Source organism: Aotus nancymaae, unplaced genomic scaffold (assembly GCF_030222135.1).
Source record: "Aotus nancymaae isolate 86718 unplaced genomic scaffold, 86718_ANA_hifiasm-v0.15.2.pri h1tg000028l, whole genome shotgun sequence".
NCBI classification, from domain to species: Eukaryota; Metazoa; Chordata; class Mammalia; order Primates; family Aotidae; genus Aotus; species Aotus nancymaae.
This window is the reverse complement of record NW_026988441.1, coordinates 16864627-16884168: the sequence shown is the minus strand read 5'-3', so window position 1 is coordinate 16884168 and position 19542 is coordinate 16864627. Positions and strand designations below refer to the sequence as shown.

At 43.0% G+C, this 19542-nt stretch overlaps 1 protein-coding gene across 5 annotated transcripts in view; it reads right to left on the bottom strand.

Moving 5' to 3' along the window:
- The window catches only part of ZNF567 (zinc finger protein 567), a 48709-nt gene extending 29226 nt beyond the window's left edge, over positions 1-19483 (bottom strand). For 2 of the 5 annotated variants that reach the window (XM_021676537.2, XM_012437138.2), the window contains exons 1-2: positions 5161-5309; positions 4142-4242 (exon numbers count right to left, since the gene is read on the bottom strand). The gene's annotated coding sequence lies outside the window, so the exon portion shown is untranslated. Of the gene's footprint in view, positions 1-4141; positions 4322-5160; positions 5310-5350; positions 5644-19466 lie in introns of those variants that run through there. The other 3 variants (XM_064381418.1, XM_064381417.1, XM_021676538.2) reach the window with 3 other exon arrangements.
- Between the last annotated feature and the right edge of the window lie 59 nt (positions 19484-19542).

Here is a 19542-nt window from a genome sequence, read left to right as displayed (position 1 = left end):
GTGGCACAATCATGGCTCACTGCAGCCTCGACCTCCTCAGCTCAAGCGATTCTCCCACCTCAGCCTCCTACGTAGCTGAGACCACAGGCATGCATTACCCACATCCAGCGAACCACTTTTTTAATTTTAATTTTTGTTTTTTGAGACAGGGTCTTACTCTGTTTGCCAGGCTGGAGTACAGTGGCATTACCACTGCTCATTGCAGCACTGGCCTCCCTGGGCTCAAGCAATCCTCCTACTTAGCCTCCTGGGTAGCTGGGACTACAGGCGCAAACCATCAAGCCAGGCTAATTTTTTTTTTTTTTTTTTTTTTTTGCATTTTGTAGAAATGAGGTCTTACTACGTTGCTAAGGCTCAGTTGCTACAACTCCTGGGCTCAAGCGATCTTCCTGCCTTGGCCTCCCAAAATGCTGGGACTACAGATGTGAACCACTGTATCCTGCCTACTCCCAGGTTGCTGGAAACTTTGAGAAAGGGTAAGTGGCTCACAGGGGCAGGTATGGGATAAGATATTCTGTATGGCTGTGTCCAAAAGTGCCTAGAGTAGGAAACAGAATCCGTGCCCAACAACAGGGGATCAGACACCGTAGGCACTTCTTAGTCTTGCAGCAGGCTCTTCTTAAAATTTATGTTTTTTATTTTGAAATGACTATAAATTCACAGAAGCTTGAAAAAATAATGCAGAGAGGTCTCATTTACCTTTCACCCAGCTTCCCCACAATGGTCACATCTTCCATAACCATAGTACATGGTCGAAAGCAGAAAACTGGCTAGGCGCCATAGGAAGCTCATGCCTATAATCCCAGCACTTTGGGAGGACAAGGCAGGAAGATCGTGTGAGCTCAGAAATTCGAGACCAGCCTGGGGAACATAATGAGACCCTGTCTCTAAAAAATAAAAATATACAAATTAGCCAGCACGGTGGTGTGTACCTGCAGCCCCAGCTACTCAGGAGGCTGAGGCAGGAGGATCACTTAAGCCCAGGAGTTTGAGGTTACAGTGAGCTATGACTGTGCCACTGTACTGTACAACAGAGCAAGACTCTGTCTCTAAAAAATAAAAAAAATCAGAAAATTGACATTACACAATGCACCAACTTCTTTCAGATATCACTAGTTTTCCACGTATTCATTATATGTTTTTACCATTTTATCATACATTTAGATTTGTGTCACCACCACCACAATCAAGAAGCAAAACTATTCCATGTAAAGATACTATTTAAAAATAATTGTTTAAATGACTTATCAATCCCACTCCTATCTATCCATGACAAAAAACAACATGTATCTACAAAAAGACCCAAATGTAAATGTTCATAGCAGTTTTATTCATAATCACCTTAGAAGTGGAAACAACCCAAGTGTGCATCAATGGATACCCAGACAAACCAACTGTCATCCATCCAGCCAATGGAATACTACTTTGTACTAAGAAGAATGAAGCAATGATACATGCAATAACATGAGTGAATTGCAACAAGCAAATGAATTGAGCTCATGCCTGTAATCCCAGCACTTTGGGAAGACAAGGCAGGAGGATCGTGTGAGCTCAAGACCAGCCTGAGCAACATAGTGAGACCCTGTCTCTATAAAATAAAAATACACAAATTAGCCAGCATGGTGGCATGTACCTATAGTCCCAGTTACAGCTTACTGATTGCAACATGCTTACTGAATCTTCATTCAGACTCAAAAGGCTACATTCTGCATGACTCCATTTATATGAGATAAAATTGGAACAGAGGGTACTTCTGTGCCAGGGTGACTGGAAGGGGCCTAGAAGTGTTCTGTTTTTGTTTTCTTTTTAAATTTGGGTGGTGGTGGTGAAATGGGTTTAAATAAATGCAAATATACAGATTTGCTTATATTAAAATAATGAAAGGATAAGCTAAAAACTTAGATAAAAAATAGAATATAATATTCTCTGTTGTTTTTGTCACTAACAAAGTATCCTGGAGGCCAGTCAAGGTGGCTCACTCCTATAATCCCAGCACCTTGGGAGGCCAAGGTGGGCAGATCGCTTGAGCCTAGGGAAACAGAGCAAGACCCCAACTGAAAAAAAAATAAAAATAAAATCAGCCAGGTATGGTTGTGCATGCCTGTGGACGTCCCAGCCACTTGGGAGGCTCAGGTGGGAGGATCACCTGAGCCCAGGAGGTCAAGACTGCAGTGATCCATGGCACTCCAGCCTGGGTAATGGAGTGACACCTTGTCTCAGAAACAAACAGGCCAGGTGCAGTGGCTCATGCCTGTAATCCCAGCACTCTGGGAGGCCGAGGGGGGCAGATCACAAGGTCGAGATTGAGACCATCCTGGCTAACTCGATGAAATCCTGTCTCTAATAAAACTACAAAAACTATTCGGGTGTGGTGGCACATGCCTGTAACCCAAGCTACTTGGGAGGCTGAAGCAGGATAACTGCTTGAACCCGGGAGGCAGAGGTTGCAGTGAGCTGAGATCCCACCACTGTACTCCAGCCTGGGCAACAGAGTGAGACTCCGTCTCAAAAAACAAACAAACAAACACACAAACAAATCCAAAGTATCCTGATGACCCTTCTCCATGAATCCATGAAACTGATCCCTTTTCATGGCTACAAAATATTCCTCAGTGGCACTGTGCTTGGTTAAATTCAACCAGTTTCCTTCTCTTGGATATTTGGAATTCAATTATTTCTTAACACTTTCCAAAATAATTCCCTGTGATGTAGATCCAGTGATCCTCACACAAACCCTGAGTGAGGTAGGTCCTATTGTAACTGAAATTAACTAACATAGGAGACACTCACGGCTTGCTCAGTATTAAATAATGCAGAGGTGGCCTAGCCAAGATTTTTTAATTGACGACATTATTGATACATAATTCACATACCATACAATTCACCCATTTAAAGCATACAATTCAATGGCTTTTGGCATATTCACAAACCATAATGACCACTCATCCACAATCTAATTTTGGAACATTTTAATCATCACAAAAGAAACCCCAAAAGAATGCATGCCAAATTTAAGATTATTAACATGTATGTCTATGTGTTTTTTCCTAAAAGTTTTATAGTTTCTTTTGTTTTGAAACAGGGTCTCACTGTTGCCTAAGCTAGAATGCAGCAGTGTGATTACAGCTCACAGCAGCCTTGACCGCCTGGGCTCAGGTGATCCTCCCACCTCAGTCTCCTGAGTAGCTGGGACCACAGGGGTGTGCCACCATGCTTGGCTAATTTTTGTATTTTTGTAGTGACAGAGTTTCACCAAGTTGCCCAGGCTAGTCTTGAACTCCTGGACTCAAGGAGTGCACACATCTCGGCCTTCCAAAATGCTGGGATTACAGGTATAAGCCACTGTGCCCAATCAAAAGTCTTATTTTTAAACGTGCTTTTTACTAATATATCATGTAATTAATAAGGTCACTTCCTTTGTATCTCTTAATAGTCTTTTTTCTTCATTATTTTTCTCACACACTTCCTATTGATTTCTTAATGTTTTTTCCAACAACCCTGAATTTTCTAATTGTTATCACTGTTCATTTTTAATAGGATGAAAACTTAGAAATCTTTTGCCTCAGTCATAGCTGATATCCCAAAGATGGTGAATGAAACAAAATTCTAAAAGAATCTCATTTCAGAATAGGATCTTATACAGCTGTTGAGTGTAAAATTTTGCTATCATTAAACTCCTCCCTTAAAAGGGTGGAGAGGCTGAGAGAGGAGAATGTATTTTTAAGAGATTAAGTTATTTTTAGAACAGTTTTTCCGGGGGGGAGGAAGTGAGTGATGGTCTCCTGTCTTTACAACACACAAGGGGTCCCTCAGAACCTGATGCCACTAGGAACCAAAGTGGTGAGAGTCTTCTTGGCAAAAAGGTGCATGTTTCTAGGAGTTGGGAGGGCAAAGTGACTGAGGTGGCTAATTCTCACCTTAGCACTAAGTGAAGACCCCATTGGTGGAGGCTGTCTGGGTTGTCTTGGGTCCTGTCAAAGAGGTCTGACTGGACAAACTCACCCACCAGAGTGGGTGGGCCATTGCATGCCCAGAGGAAGCACTGAGGTGGCAGCTAGAGAAGAGGCTATGCCCACAAGAAGGGAAGTGTATCTGAAGGTTCTAAGCAGCAGGTTCTCTTGGGAGGTAAGAGATGACTTACACTAAATTATAGTGCTATCAGTCATGTTAGCCTCTTCTTGACTCTGACTTCTGACTTCTCATTCCTTTCCCAGCTCCCAATCTGTGAGAGCTGAAGACTACCTATAGGGAGTAAAAAGAAGACAAAATAAAGGTTGGGGAATTAAAAAAACTAATCATGTATCATTTCACATTGCAGACTTCCAGCAGAAGGAATTCATCCAGAAAAAAAAAAAAAAAAAATATATATATATATATATATATATATATATCTCCAAATTGGAATTTTGAGAGTGGCAGTTATCAAATAAAGTTTTTCTCTGCGTTGTCGCAGTGGTTCTATTCATTTAAGCATATCAGTCACCAGTCAATACCAGGTTTCCCAATAAATGATTTTTTTGGGAGGAGGGGAGAGGCGGGGATGGAGTGCAGTGGTGCGATCGTGGCTCACTGCAGCTTCCACCTCCGAGTTCAAGTGATTCCCCTGCCTCAGCCTCCCGAGTAGCTGGGATTACAGGTGTGCATCGTCACGCCTGGCTAATTTTTGTATTTTTAGTAGAGACAGGGTTTCACCATGTTGGCCAGGCTAGTTTCAAACTCTTGACCTCAGGTGATTTGTCCTCCCCAGCTTCCTAAAGTGCCGGGATTACAGGCGTGAGCCACTGCACCTGGCCCCAATTTATGATCTTACCCTTTGAAAATTATTTTGCCCTTCCACTCTATTAAAAATAATAATTACTTATTCTACTTGTTTAATTACCAGAGTAAAATTCTACAGGCACATATAAAATGCCCAATACTCAAATATCAATCTAAACAATGCACACTTTAGTCAGAACCCGGTTTCTCAAGCACTCCACCTCAGTCACACAATGTGCCACATTCATAGTCATAATGGGTCGTGCACACAAAATACTTCAGAAATTAGACATATTCATAGCTGTATCACCCACTCAGATAGTCATAATCTCATAGGCGCCCACATCGTGCACAATTTCACATAACTTATACTTCTACAAAAAGTAACAATATTTCACTCACAATGCCCTCACTGTCGCCTCTCCAAAGCCGGACACAAGCTCAAAGACAAATTGACTCGCACCTAATTTAAATTAAAACTTAACATACGCAGGGACCCTAGCACCTTCATAAACAACCAGTTCCACAACGTCACGCAGAATAACACATTCCCCCACCACAATACACAGGACAGGTACGAAAAGCCATATACACGGAGCGCCTGTTGTGTGCCAGGCCGTGCTCCAGGAGCTGGCGGAAGAAAATCGGACGAAATTCCTGCCACTGCGGCGCTCAGCCCCGCCTCGGGCTCCCGGTTCCCTTTTACAGGCGCTCCCCGGCCCGCGCTCTGGTTCCCGCTTCCCTTCTAGCCTTCTCTGGGGCTCGGACTCGCACTTTCCTCCTGCCAACTTCTCGACCCAGGTTGCTTCTCTTCCCTTCTTGCTTTCCCCAGCCCAGGTTCCCGCCTCCCTACTCCGCTTTCCCTACGGGTCCCACCATCACCCGCTTTCTCAGCGCTGGGCAGACCCGCCAGCCTCACCTTCAGTCGCCTGCCGGGCGTCTGCGCACGCGCACTCCCGCGCGGACGGTGCCTCCCAGGTGTCTACGCGGCGCGTTCCTGCAGGCCAACGGCTACGCGCGCGCCTTCTCCACATCCGGGCGTTTCCGGCCTTGGACTACATTTCCCACAGGCTCCCGGGCGGCTTTCGAACTTAGATCTCCGGTTACCTTTCCAAGTTCTCATAGTGCCTGGGTTGGGTGCGGGAGGCGCTCACGGTGAGGAAGCCCTGAGCTCCCGGGCAACAGACACAGCGTGCATGGCCGTAACTCGGGCCTGTGTGTGCACGTGTGCGTGTGTGAGCTTTTGACGCCAGGACAAGGCGGCGATGTGCGCGGCGAGGCGGCTGCGACAGGTGCGTGATTGTGCTCCTGTCCCTGCTCGGATGCGGAACATTTGGGTGGCTTTGATGTGGGGTGTGTGACACTGTAGGGTCTGAGTCCTTCCATCATACGACAGTGCTGCTGTGGTCTAGTGATGGAAGAGCCTTTAAGTCGGTGGTGTTGTGTGTGTAATGGGTGGAGCTTCATTTCTGCAGTGCTGGGTTTAATGTTGGGACAGAGGGGTCTTTTGAAGATCTTCCCCATGTGCCTGTGAGGACTACGATCGATACCTATATTAAGCAGAGTCATCTTGCAATGAAGCATGGCACATGTTGTCTTCTCAGGGCACCCTCATCCCCGGTGCTCAGCCTGGTGTTTAACACAGGGGATCCTGGTGGAGTGAGTACCCACCTAAGTGCCAGTTTTGGACTCGATTGTTTCTTGGGCTCTGCATCTCTGAGTTCCCAGCTTCCTTTTTTCTCCCGCTTTATAGCCGTATAGACCCCAGCTGCAGTGAAAAGGCCATCAAAAAGGGGTAATCGAGTGGTGGAATAAAATCTACAAATCAAAAAATCACAGACCTGTTTTTGGAATGAGGCTTTTCGAGTCGTAAGTGTCCTTTAGGCAGAGTTCTGGGAAGACGTGATGGGGAGGGACAACTGATAAGAACTCATTGTGTCTAAAATCTTAGGATTTTAGATTTAGGACCTTTAAGACAATATTTGAATTAGTATTCTGTAAGGTCTGTGAAGAAAGTTTGGGTCTCTTCAGCCAGAATTCAGACCATTTCAACACTGCATTCCGTGTATCATGCACATATCTCCTTTTGTTATTTTTTTCTGCTCTCAAAGCAGATTTCTCGCATTGTAAAATTAGTAGATTCTTAATTCAGAAGATTGGAGAATATTTAAAAACTTAAAGTAAAGCTCTTTGAATATTTTATAACAAATCGCTTCACCTCGTTTGTGAATAAGCGCATGGATACAGGCATATAGGATTTTCATTCAAAACAGGGTTATATAACAATTCTGTTTTGAAATCAACCTGTTTCATCTAACCAAATATAGTGAACAAATTTTCATGTCACCAAATTATGAACTCTGTCATAATTTTTTATGGCTGCCCTGTTTTGTTTACATATGTAACTTATTTCCAGCTTTCCCCATTATATGCAATGTTTTACTGCATATGCCTTTCTGTACACAGATGGAACTGTATCTTTTAGATAGTGTCTCAGATATTTTACTGAGTTAAAACCTGCTGGCCAGGCGTGGTGGCTCACGCCTGTAATCCCAACACTTTGGGAGGCTGAGGTGGGCGGATCATGAGGTCAGGAGTTTGAGACTAGCCTGGCCAACATGGTGAAACCCCATCTCTACTAAAGATACAGAAAATTAGCCGGGCGTGGTGGCAGACGCCTGTAGTCCTAGCTACTTGGGAGGTTTAGACAGGAGAATCGCTTGAACCTGGGAGGCGGAGGTTGCAATGAGCCAAGATCACACCATTGCACTCCAGCCTGGGCAACAGGGCAAGACTCATCTCAAAAAACAAACAAACAAAAAAAACCTGCTTACACATCTTTATCAGTTGCCCTAAGTTTGCACCAATATACAACATACTATGAAAGTGTCTATTCACTACTATATGGTATCATTAGTCTGTTATTTATTTATTTATTATTTTGAGATGGATTCTTGCTCTGTCACCAGGCTGGAGTGCAGTAGCGCGATCGGGCTCACTGTAACCTCTGCCTCAGCCTTCTGAATAGCTGGGACTACAGGCGTGCACCACCACACCCTGCTAATTTTTTGTATTTTAGTAGAAACAGGGTTTCACCATGTTGACCAGGATGGTCTTCATCTTCTGACCTCATGATCCACCTTCCTGAGCCTCCCAAAGTGCTGGGATTACAGGCATAAGCCACTACACCTAGCCATCATTAGTCTTTTAAATCCACCAATCCAGTGGAAATTTTGTTTATTTAAATGAATTACCCATGCACAGGTTTCATTCAGTGTAATAAAATATGGGCTTCAGAAATAAAAATCAGAATTGAAAGAAAATTGGTTTTGTAGTTAGAAAAATGTGATTTAAAAAATACAGATATTCAACTTATTTTGAGTGTGTATGGCTCCTACTTGTAATCTCAGCACTTTCAGAGTCTGAGATGGGTGGAACACTTGAGCCCAGGAGTTTGAGACCAGGCTGGGCAACATGTGAAATTGTGTATCTACTAAAAATACAAAAAATTAGCTGGATGTGGTGACGCACATGTAGTCCTAGCTACTTGGGAGGCTGAGGTGGGAGATCACCTGAGCCACAAGGAGGTTGAGGCTGTAGTGAGCCATGATTATGTCACTGCACTCCATGCTGAGTGTTGGAGTGAGACCCTGTCTCAAAAAAAAAAACCAACAAAAAACTCTTAAAATTGAGGGAAAGACCCAAAAACCTGTTAGAAAAAAAATGGGTAAAATAAATGAACACATGAAATCACACACACACACACACACACACACACACACACACACACAGAGAGAGGAAGCACAAATCTTAAAATTATCCCTTGCTGACTTAAAAAAAAATAAACTCATGCAACCACCATTAAAGACATAGAAACTTTCCAACATCCCAGAAGGCTCCTCATGTCTCTTCCCAATCATTACACCTCAAAGTTAACCATTATTTTGACCTCTCTAATAGAACTGTTTGGTCTAGTTTTAAACTTTATATAGATTGAATCATAGTATGTACTCTTGTGTTTGGCCTCCTTTTTTGAACATTATTTCTATAATGTTATATCTATATGTATCTATATACAGATATAACATAGAAGATAGATATAACATCTTTCCCTCGATTTTGAGAGTTTTTTGAGACGTGGTCTCACTCCAATGCTTAGGTTGGAGTGCAGTGACACAATCATGGCTCACTATAGCCTCAACCTCCTTGGGGCTCAGGTGATCTCCCATCTCAGCCTCCCAAGTAGCTAGGACTACAGGTGTGTCACATATGTATCTATATATAGCTATAACATTATATCCATGTTGCTGTACATAGTAGTAGTTTGTAATTTAACCTCTTTTTTTTGTTTTGAGACAGGATGTCATTCTGTAGTCCAGGCTAGAGTGCAGTGATATTATCATAGCTCACTGCCACCTCAAACTCCTGAGCTCAAGAGATCCTTCCTATCTAAATGAAACTTTTTACCTGTTAGCCAGCATTTTCCCTTCCCTATCCACCACATCCCCACCCCCAAGTCTTTGATAACCACCCTCCTACTCTCTAAGAGTTCAACTTTTTAGATTCCACATATAAGTGAGATCATACAGTATTTATCTCTCTGTGCCTGGCTTATTTCACTTAACATAGTATCTTCTAGGTAAACCTAGAAGGTTTACCCATGTTGTTGCAAATGACCGAATTTCATGTTTAAGGCTGAATACTATTCCACACCGTGTGGAATACTATTCCTCCATTTAAAAAAATCCATTGATGGATGCTTAGCTTGTTTCCATATCTTAGTTATTGTGAATAATGCTGCAGTGAACATGGGAGAGCAGACATCTTTGACATACTGAGGTCAATTCCTTGTGGGGTTGCTGGATCATATGGTAATTCTATTTTTTGTTTTTTGAGGAAGCTCTACACTGTTTTCCAAAATGGCTGTACTAATTTACAGTGCCCTCAACAGTGTGCAAATGCTCCTTTTCTCTACATCCTCACCAACACTAATCGTTCATCTTTGTTTATAGTAACTTGTCTAACAGGTGCATGGTGATATCTCACTGTGGTTTTAATTTGCATTTCTCTGATGATTAGCAATGTTTAGCATTTTGTATGTCTTCTTTTGTGAAATGTATACAAGTCCTTTGTCCATTTTTAATATGGTTGTTTGTATTCTTATTGTTAAGAAGTCTGAGTTCCTTTTATATTTTAGATATTAGCCCCTTAACCAATATATGATTTGCAAATGTTTTCTCCCAGTCTTTGGGTTGTCTCTTCATTCTGTTGTTTCCTTTGCTGTGCAGAGTAGGATTCTCTGTTTCCTGAATTTTAATGCTCAGTATGTATTTCTTTTACAGTCAGAAACTCTATAAGGCTAATCCTTCCCTCCTTAAAACTGGAAGAATTATAGAAGGCGCTACGGGCACAGTGACACAGGGGGTGATGGTGAGATGTCTTTAGGAACTCAGACTGAAGACCTCAGTTCTCTCCCCTGGCCACTGAGGGCAGAGCTTCTCAAACAATACCTTGAAGATTTGACTTTTCATATCAGCTGAGCATTTACCTGCAATGGCTTCCCTCTTCTTTGAGGCACCTTAACACATTACTCTCTCCACATTCAGGGCTATCTCCTTTTCTTCAATGGGGAAAATCACATCTGACTTAGAGATATAAGGTCCTGTATATAGGAAAAGAAATTGGACTTAGGCCTGTTGTGGTGATGGCAATTCAGGGAGAGGAATATATGAGACAGAAGAAGATAAAGTCACCTTAGGTGTCAAGAAAATGAAGCCTCAATAATAAAAACAGTTAATTATTTCCAGTTATAGAAATGTCAGATCAGTGCTTCAAAGGCTCTCAAGAGACTCACAATGAAGGAAAATACTCTCAGCAAGCAGATTATAAATAATGAAGGAAAATATTATTAAAAATTTATTTTTTTATTTTTATAAATAGAGATGAGGTTTCACCATGTTGCCCAGGCTGGTGTCGAACTCCTGGGCTCAAGCGATCTGTCTACCTCAGCCTCCCAAAGTTCTGGGATTACAGGCATGAGCCACGGTGCCTGGCCAGGAAATTATTCTTAACTAGCAAGACTAGGCTCTGACATCACATCCTTGCAGTTACATCCCTCTAAGCAGGGTTCAGCCCCTCACTATGCACCTGGAGGACTTGATGGTTATCCCTGGAAGTGACAGTCCTGCAAATGACAAAAAACATTCTAAATCTATTAGGTTGGTACAAAAGTAATTGCGGTTTTTGCCACTGAAAGTAAGTCCCACGTGACCCCGAGGGAAATGGGAGGTTGGGGTATACATACATAGCAGCTAGGCAGCATATGGAAGAAGTTTCTCTGGCATGGTTCAGCTTTGAGTCTAGCGGGAATATACTAGTTTAAAAATTCCAGAACTTCCTCACAACGAACTGTTAAGTGATAAGTTAAAAAAAAAAAAAGTTTTAGAATAGAAAAATATAGACAAATCCAAGACATGCTGACAGTGGCTAAAGCAGGTAACTATACAATATGTACAGCTATGCCATTTATCAAAGTGTACGTATATACATACAGATTATCAGACATCAGCAATAGAAAGAAAAATACCTACAGATATACTGGGTTTTTTGGTTTTGTTTTTATTTTTGTTTGAGACCGGGTCTTTCTCTGTCACCCAGGCTGGAGTGCAACTGCATGAACATGGCTCATGCAGCTTTGACCTCCTGGGCTCAACTGATCGTCCTGCCTCAGCCTCCTGTGTAGCTGGGACCACAGGCACATGCCACCACACCTGGCTAATTTTTTATTTTTTGTAGAGATGGGGTCATACTCTGTTTCCCAGAGTGGTCTCCAACTCCATGGGCTCAAGCAATCTTCCTGCTTTGGCCTCCCAAAGTGCTGGTAATTACACATGTGAGCCACCACACCCAGCTGAAGTATACCTTTAGCATTTAACATTTAGTAGGCTGTGATACTGATTTTTTGTTTTAAGTATCTTTTATAAATTTAAACTTAAGTATACTTGTTACATATACTTCCTATTTTCTTTGCAAGAACCATCTGATTTTAGGATATATGTTTAAGACATTTTATTAAATGGAAGATTTTCAAAAAGTAGATTTAAAAAGCTTTTAGGCCAGGTGTGGTGGCTCATGCCTGTAATCCCTGCACTTTGGGAGACTGAGGGCTGATCACTCCAGCCTGGGCAACAAAGTAAGACTCTGTCTCCAAAAAAAAAAAAAACTTTAAGAAGTCTTTAGATTTATAGCTCAGCATATTCTAAATACTATGCAATGAATGATTGCTCTTATGTTCAAAAAATATTAATTTTGATCCCACTATGACTTTGGGTATTCTTCCCAGGGAAGAAGGGCTGAGAGGCTTAAACCTTACCTTGGATTTGCTGCTTCGTTTTATATGCCTCTTAACAGAAGGATTTATTTCACTTCTGATATATTAGCCATAATGCCCTGCTATCAGTAAGAGGATGCCCTTAGACCCAACACCAAGAGACTCTAATCTGTAATGCATACACATGAATAGAGGACATTCATTCATACCCAGAGCTGTTATGAATTTTTGGGAACTCCCAGGGTTATCATCTGTACTTCTCCAGAAGTCTTTGTCATGCTCTACCTTTGACTTACTTTTATTTCCCCTGCTGGATTATAAGCAATACAAAGGCAGCAATTATATCTTAATAATTTGTGCTTCCTCCAAGTATTGAAGCACAAGTTCTTGCATGTTGCCAGGCATGCCCAATGTCTTACTCCAAAATCCCCCTTCTAGGACACCGTCTCTTGGGAAGTAATTACAAAAATGAACAAAATAGTATTACAAGAACGCTCATTGAAGAATTCCTGATAATAATTAGTAAATAAAAATGTTTGAGAATAAACAGTGTGTTAAATATCATATAATAGAACACATAATCCTAACGATTTTCATTCCAAATTAGTTGGCAAGTAAAGATACTCATTAGGAATGGCTTCATGAAGCAGAGGGGATACAGAATAGCAGGTGTAAAGTTGGCAAATGGTAGTCTAATAGTTAAAGATTGAGGGCTTTGAAATTCAAATTCCAGTTGTATCTCTTAGGAACTCTGTGACATTCTGCAAGTTATTTAAGATCTTGGTGCCTCACCTGCTTCATCAGTTTACTGGGAATGGTATCAATAATGCCCTCAGGTCTCTGAGGGGAGTTAAATGACACTATACAGGTAAAATACTTAGAACAGTATATTAGGGTTCTCTAGAGAAACAGACCAAACAGGGTGTGTGTGTGTGTGTGTGTGTGTGTGTGTGTGTACGCACACATAGAAAGATTTATTTAAGGAATTGGCTCACGCAATTGTCAATGCTTGGTACATCCAAAATCTGCAGGGCAGGCCAGCAGGCTGAAGACCCAGGGAAGAGTTGTTCGAGTCTAAAGGCAGTCTGCTAACGCAATTCCTTCTTGCTCAGGAGACATTAGTATTTGTTCTATTAAGAACTTTCACTGATTGAATGAGGCCCATCCATTGTGTCCATTGATTTAAATATTAATCTCATCCATTGATTTAAATGTTAATCTCATCCAAAAAACACCTCCACAGAAATATCCAGAATAATGTTTGACCAAATATCGGGATCATGGCCCAGCCAAGTTGACATATAAAATCAACCATCATAAGTCCACCCTTGTCAACTTGGTACACATAAGCATCTCCTAAAACCATACTTCATATCTGAATGAAGACAGTAACAAGATTCCACTTCTGCTTAACATGATATAACTATTCTGCATACAACCAAAAACAACTAACCCTTCCTCAGAAGAGGATGTGAAGTCTGGGTGATGTTAATGCTTCTCCTTGATAACCCATAACTTAAAAACTGTTATAAAGTTAACAATATTTAAATACCCTAATATAAAGTCAGTACATCTTAACTGTACATGATAAAGATATGAAAAGGATGAAAACAAAGCTTTGTTGTACACAGATTTATTACAAAATAGGGAAGACACATTCAGGACAATTACAGTTTTTGTTTCTGTAACTGCTCATGTGGTTACAGCTAGTATTCATACCTACCTTCTTGCATTATCTATTATGTATTCCTTTTGCCCTCAGCTGGTTGTGGTTCATTACCTGGTGTGGTGACCCAAACCTTCGTTTTTGAAGGGTCTCGAGAGTAGTTTTGGCAGAAGCATTTTGTGTAAGGAAGACAAATTAATATCTAAAGTGTGCATTCCAGTAAGAAAAAATACTGCTCCTTCCTTGATGGAAGCAATCCATGTATCAACCCACCACCAGGGAATGGTACCATACTGGGGAACCAGTGTTGGTCTTGGCTGCTGGCAAACTGGGCACTCAGCAGTGTCTGTAGCCAGTTTGGCTTTGGTAAGCGGAAGTCCATGTTGCTGAGCCCATGCATAACTTCCATCACTGCTGTTATGACCACTTTGTTCATGAGCCAATGGGTGATGACAAGGGTGGCTGGGGAAAGAGGCTGACTGATACCCACAGAATGGGTCATCCTATGCACCCGATTATTAAAAATCCTCCTCTGCTGAGATTACCCTTTGGTAAGTATTCACATAGGGCACAAATATCTTTATTTTTTTTTACCTGTTCGGAGAGGTCCATATCTCTCTCTCAGAATTTCTTGTCCCCAGTTTCTGGGGTTTTTTTTTTTTTTTTTTTTTGAGACAGAGTCTAACTCTGTCCCCCAGGCTGGAGTGCAGTGGCACGATCTCAGCTCACTGCAACCTCCGCCTCCTGGGTTCAAGCGATTCTCCTTCCTCAGCCTCCCAAGTAGCTGGGACTACAGGCACATGCCACCACACCTGGCTAATTTATTTTTAATAGAGATGGGGTTTCACCATGTTGGCCAGGCTGGTCTCGAACTCCTGACCTCAGGTGATCTGCCTGCCTCGGCCTCCCAAAGCACTGGGATTACAGGTGTGAGTCACCGCACTGGCCATCATCAGTTTGTAAATAATGTTCCTTCCAAGTTCCTGACCATCCAGTCAGACCACTGGCTACAGTGCATGAGGTGGTATATAATGTCACAGCTGGCTGTTTCTACTTCTAGGAAAAATGAACAACCAGATGCAGTGCTCAAAGTTCCAGCCACTGGAGAATTTCCCTTCACCACTGTCCTTCGGGGATGTCCCGGAACAGGATTGTAGTGCTGTCCACGTGGTGTCTGCCTATCACGCAGAACCATCTGTAAACCAGGCCTAAGTCTTTTCTAACTCTAATGGAAATCCCCATGAGGCCACGAGTGCAGGCTAGGAAAGTACTGTAGCAGGAGGGGGAACCATGGGCTTTGGGCCACTTCTTCCCATAATATGTGCCTTCAGGGCCTGCTGAGGCCTGATCACATATATCCCACTTACATTTGATGATGGGAGTACTACTGTGTACACTACCTAATTTAATGACCTGGTGGGTGAGATAACACCCCTTTCATGATGGTTAGTATGGTCAGATAACACCCCTTTCGTGATGGTAACTTGGTGGCCCATGATTAAATGTTCAGTCTCTACTAAGGTCCCATAGCAGCCAAAACTGCCTTGAAAGTGTTGTTTTCTAAAAATGAAGACAGGGCTTTGCTCCAAAATCCTAAGGGCCTGCACTGTGATTCCTTTGTTGGGCCCTGCCAAAGACTCCAAACAGCATCCCTCTCTGCCACTGACACTTGAGGCACCATTAGATTTGTTGGATCATGTGGCCCCAGTGGCACAGCAGCTTGCACAGCAGCCTGGACCTGTTGGGCAATTTTCTTTTGTTCTGAGCCCGACTGTAAACTAACAGCTTTTTGGATCACGTGGTAAATGGCCAGCAGAATAACACATCCAAGTGAGTAATGTATTGCCTCCAAAATCCAAAGAGGCCCCCTATGTATTGTGCCCCTTTCTGACTGCAGAATTTATCCTCCATCTTAGAAGAGATATCTCACCATGCTCCACACCACTGGACCCCTGGGAATTTCAGTGAGGTAGGAGGACCCTGATTTCTTGTTGGATTTCTTTCCATCCTCTGACATGCAGTGTCTTATCGATAAATCTGGAGTACTTGCTACTTCTTATTCACTAGGTTGAATCAGTGTAATGGCATCAAGGTAATAGATCAGTGCAGTATCTTTTGTTTGTTTGTTTTTTGAGACAGAGTCTCACTTTGTCGCCCAGGCTGGAGTGCAGTGGCACGATCTGAGCTCAATGCAACCTCCACCTCCCAGGTTCAAGCAATTCTCCTGCCTCAGCCTCCTGAATAGCTGGGATTACAGGTACATGCCACCATGCCCAGCTAATTTTTGTATTTTTAGTAGAGACGGGGTTTCACCATGTTGGCCAGGCTGGTCTTGAACTCCTGACCTCAGATGATTCACTCACCTTGGCTTGCCAAAGTGCTGGGATTACAGGCATGAGATACTGCGCTCGGCCCAGTAGTAGTAGAAGGAAAAAGCAATCAAGATCCCTGTGAACTAAATTATGACGTACGGCTGGAGAGCTGACATACCCCAGAGGTAGCACAGTGAAGGTGTATTACTGGCCTTACCAATTAAAAGCAAGCTACTTATGGTGGTTTTAAGTAACAAGGATGGAGGAAAAAGCATTTGCCAGCTCCGTAGCTGCACACCACATAGCAGAGGATGTGTTAATGTCCTCAAGCTACAAAACCACATTTGGGGGCCTGGTGTGGTGGCTCACGCTTGTAATCCCAGCACTTTGGGAGGCTGAGGTAGGTGGATCATTAAGTCTGGAGTTCAAGACCAGCCTGGCCAACATGGTGAAACCCCATCTCTACTAAAAATACAAAAATTAGCCAGGCCTGTAATCCCAGCTACTCGGGAGGCTGAGGCAGAGAATTGCTTGATCCCAGTAGGTGGAGGTTGCTGTGAGCCGAGATCGTACCACTGCACTCCAGCCTAGGTGACAGAGTGAGACTGCATCTCAAAACAAAACAAAACAAAACAAAACAAAAAGAAACCACAGCTGCTACAGCAGCTACAACTGGAGGCACCGCCTGGTTAAGCTTATGATGATGCAGTATCATTCTTCAAGACCCATTTATCTTCTGCAGAGCCAAATAGGCAAGTTGAATGGGGATAGGGTGGCCCCACCCCCTGCATATTTTTCTTAGTGGTGGCACTAATCTCTGCAATCCCTCCAAGAATGAGGTATTGCTTTTGATTTACTATTTTTCCAGGTAGAGACAGTTTTGGTAGCTTCCACCTGTCCTCTCCCACCATAACAGCCCTCAGTCCACAGGTCAGATAGTCAATGTGGGGATTCTGCCAGTTACTAAGTAGATCTAGTCCAAATTATGTTTATGGTACTGGGGATACAACCACAGAATGCTTCTGGGACTTGCTGTGCCCACTGTGAAACAGACCTGAGCTTAAACTCCATTCATTACCTAACTGCCATAAGCCCCTACTCTGACTGGTAGGTCACATTGATGTTTTGAGTCTCCTGGAATTAAGGTCAGTTCAGAGCCAGTGTCTAATTTAAAACAATTTAATAAATATGAAACAATAATTTATTGTAATAAAGGATGCAAAACAGCCAGGAAAGAACATTTCAAAGAAAATACCTCTTACAGGGTAACTATCTTGGAAGATAGTTGATATTCCTTTGGTGGAAGTTAAATAGATGGGAAGTCTACTAAAGTGTTAACTGATTTGTGTAAGTGGAAGACTTCTATGTCAACTGAACAAAAGCATAACTTGATTAATAAAGACAGAAAGTCAGTGTCCCTCAATGAATACCCAGACTTGCGCCAGTGAAGAGGCCCAGAAGCCCTTGAATAAAGAGGAGGCCAGGTCCCCTTGAGGAAGACCACCAATATACTTCCAGAAATTTATACTGTTAATCTTTCTCCCAGTCTTCCAAAAGGGACCTATGGCTTTTATTAGAGTGACTGTGCAGAGACCAACACTGAGTTCCCAGTATGGCACCATTCTCTGGTGGCATGTTGGTTACATTGGACTGCTTTTTTTTCACTGAAATAGACACTGGATATGGATATGCCTTCTTTACACAAAGTGCTGCCGCCAAACTACCCTGAAAAGTAATCCCTGTAAGGTCTGATTATTTATTTTCCCCAATGCACAGTATCCATGGATCCCAGATAACTGCATTCTCTTATGTAGTTACTACATTCATATAACCTCGCAATCTTTCATTCACACTTTAACTCACAAGTCCCATTCAAACACAAAATCTCACACGATCTCCAACTCAATCATAATCCTTTAAAACATACGCATCAATCTCAAAGCCACAACCATCTAATCACGTACCCCATCACTGTCATACAATCATCCAGGGACTCGAGCATATTCACAAACCACATTCACATACAGTCATCCCTCAGTGTCCCTCCAGGACCCCTCCCTACCAAAATCCACAGATGCTCAAGTCCCTTATATAAAATGGCATAGTATTTGCATATAATCTATGGAAATCCTCCCGTATTCTTTAAACCTTCTCTAAATTACTTATAATACATAATAACCATGTAAATACTATGTAAATAGTTGTTATATTCTATTGTTTTAGGGCATGATGACAAGAAAAAAAGTCTGTACAAGTTCAGTACCGATCCAAACATCAATTTCATTCCCAGGTATTTTCGACTGAAGGTTGGTTGAATCCACAATGCAGGACCTATGGATAGGGAGGGCCAACTGTACGTCATATATTTCACTCACTTTCTCAGTGACAGTTTCAAGTGCAAATCATCTCACATACATGAACAAGAATCAGACAGAAGCAGAATCACTTGTTCTCAAACAAGCACCATTTCCTCATATTACACTTGGTGATGGAGTTACTGGTTTCTCAGCAAGGTTAAAAATCCTTACCAAGGATCTGTCCCTTCTGGGAGATGATATGTACCAGCTTCCACTCCTCTTAGCTCTGGACTCACACACAAACACACACAGTCACCTCACACCACTCCTATGGACATATCCAAGGTTCAGGACGTCCTGCTCCAGAGATCTGTCGTGCATCCATCTCAGCCCCTCCTAGTCACAACCAGCTTCTTCCCTTCTCAGGGACCACCACAGTCACACTAGTCCTCTAATCATGGGTGAACCCAGCGCAAAACGCCTCACAGAATGTCACACGGTCCCTGTGCACGTGGCTGCGCTCCCGCAAACATGGTAATCATAAGCGTCCAGACGGCCTCTCACACTTAAGCCACATCACGTATCACCCCACGGGGGCCACTGAGGGAGTGGCGGTGCGCTTGCCGCATGAACCCACGCGGGCATATAGCACGCCCATTCTCAAAAGGGCTCAAAACCGGTTCACGACGCGGCGAGGCTAACGCCTGTCATCCAACACTTTGGCGGTCGAGCCGGGAGGATCGCTTGAGCCCAGGAGTTCGAGACCACCCTGGGCAACACATCGAGACTGTTGTCACTACCAAAAAAAAAAAAATAAATCGTTTTGGCCAGGCCCGGTGGCTCACGCCTGTAATCCCAACACTTTGAGAGGTGGATGCGGGAGGATGGCTTGAGCCCCGGAGGTGGAGACTGCAGTGAGCTAGGATCGCGCCACCGCACTCGGCCCGGGGCAACAGGGCAAGACCCTGTCTCAAATGTAAAAAAAAAAATTTTTAAATCGTTTCACATACAAATCTCACGCGCTACACCCTCATAGTCGGTTTCATATCCACCTTCTCCGGAGTCCCCTTAGGACAGGTCTCGAAACAAAACACCTCTCTCACCACAACTCCACAAAGGGAGGCCGGGTTCGTCTGCGTCTGCCAAAAATTATCTTCAGCCACAGCCCGCGGCGGCTGC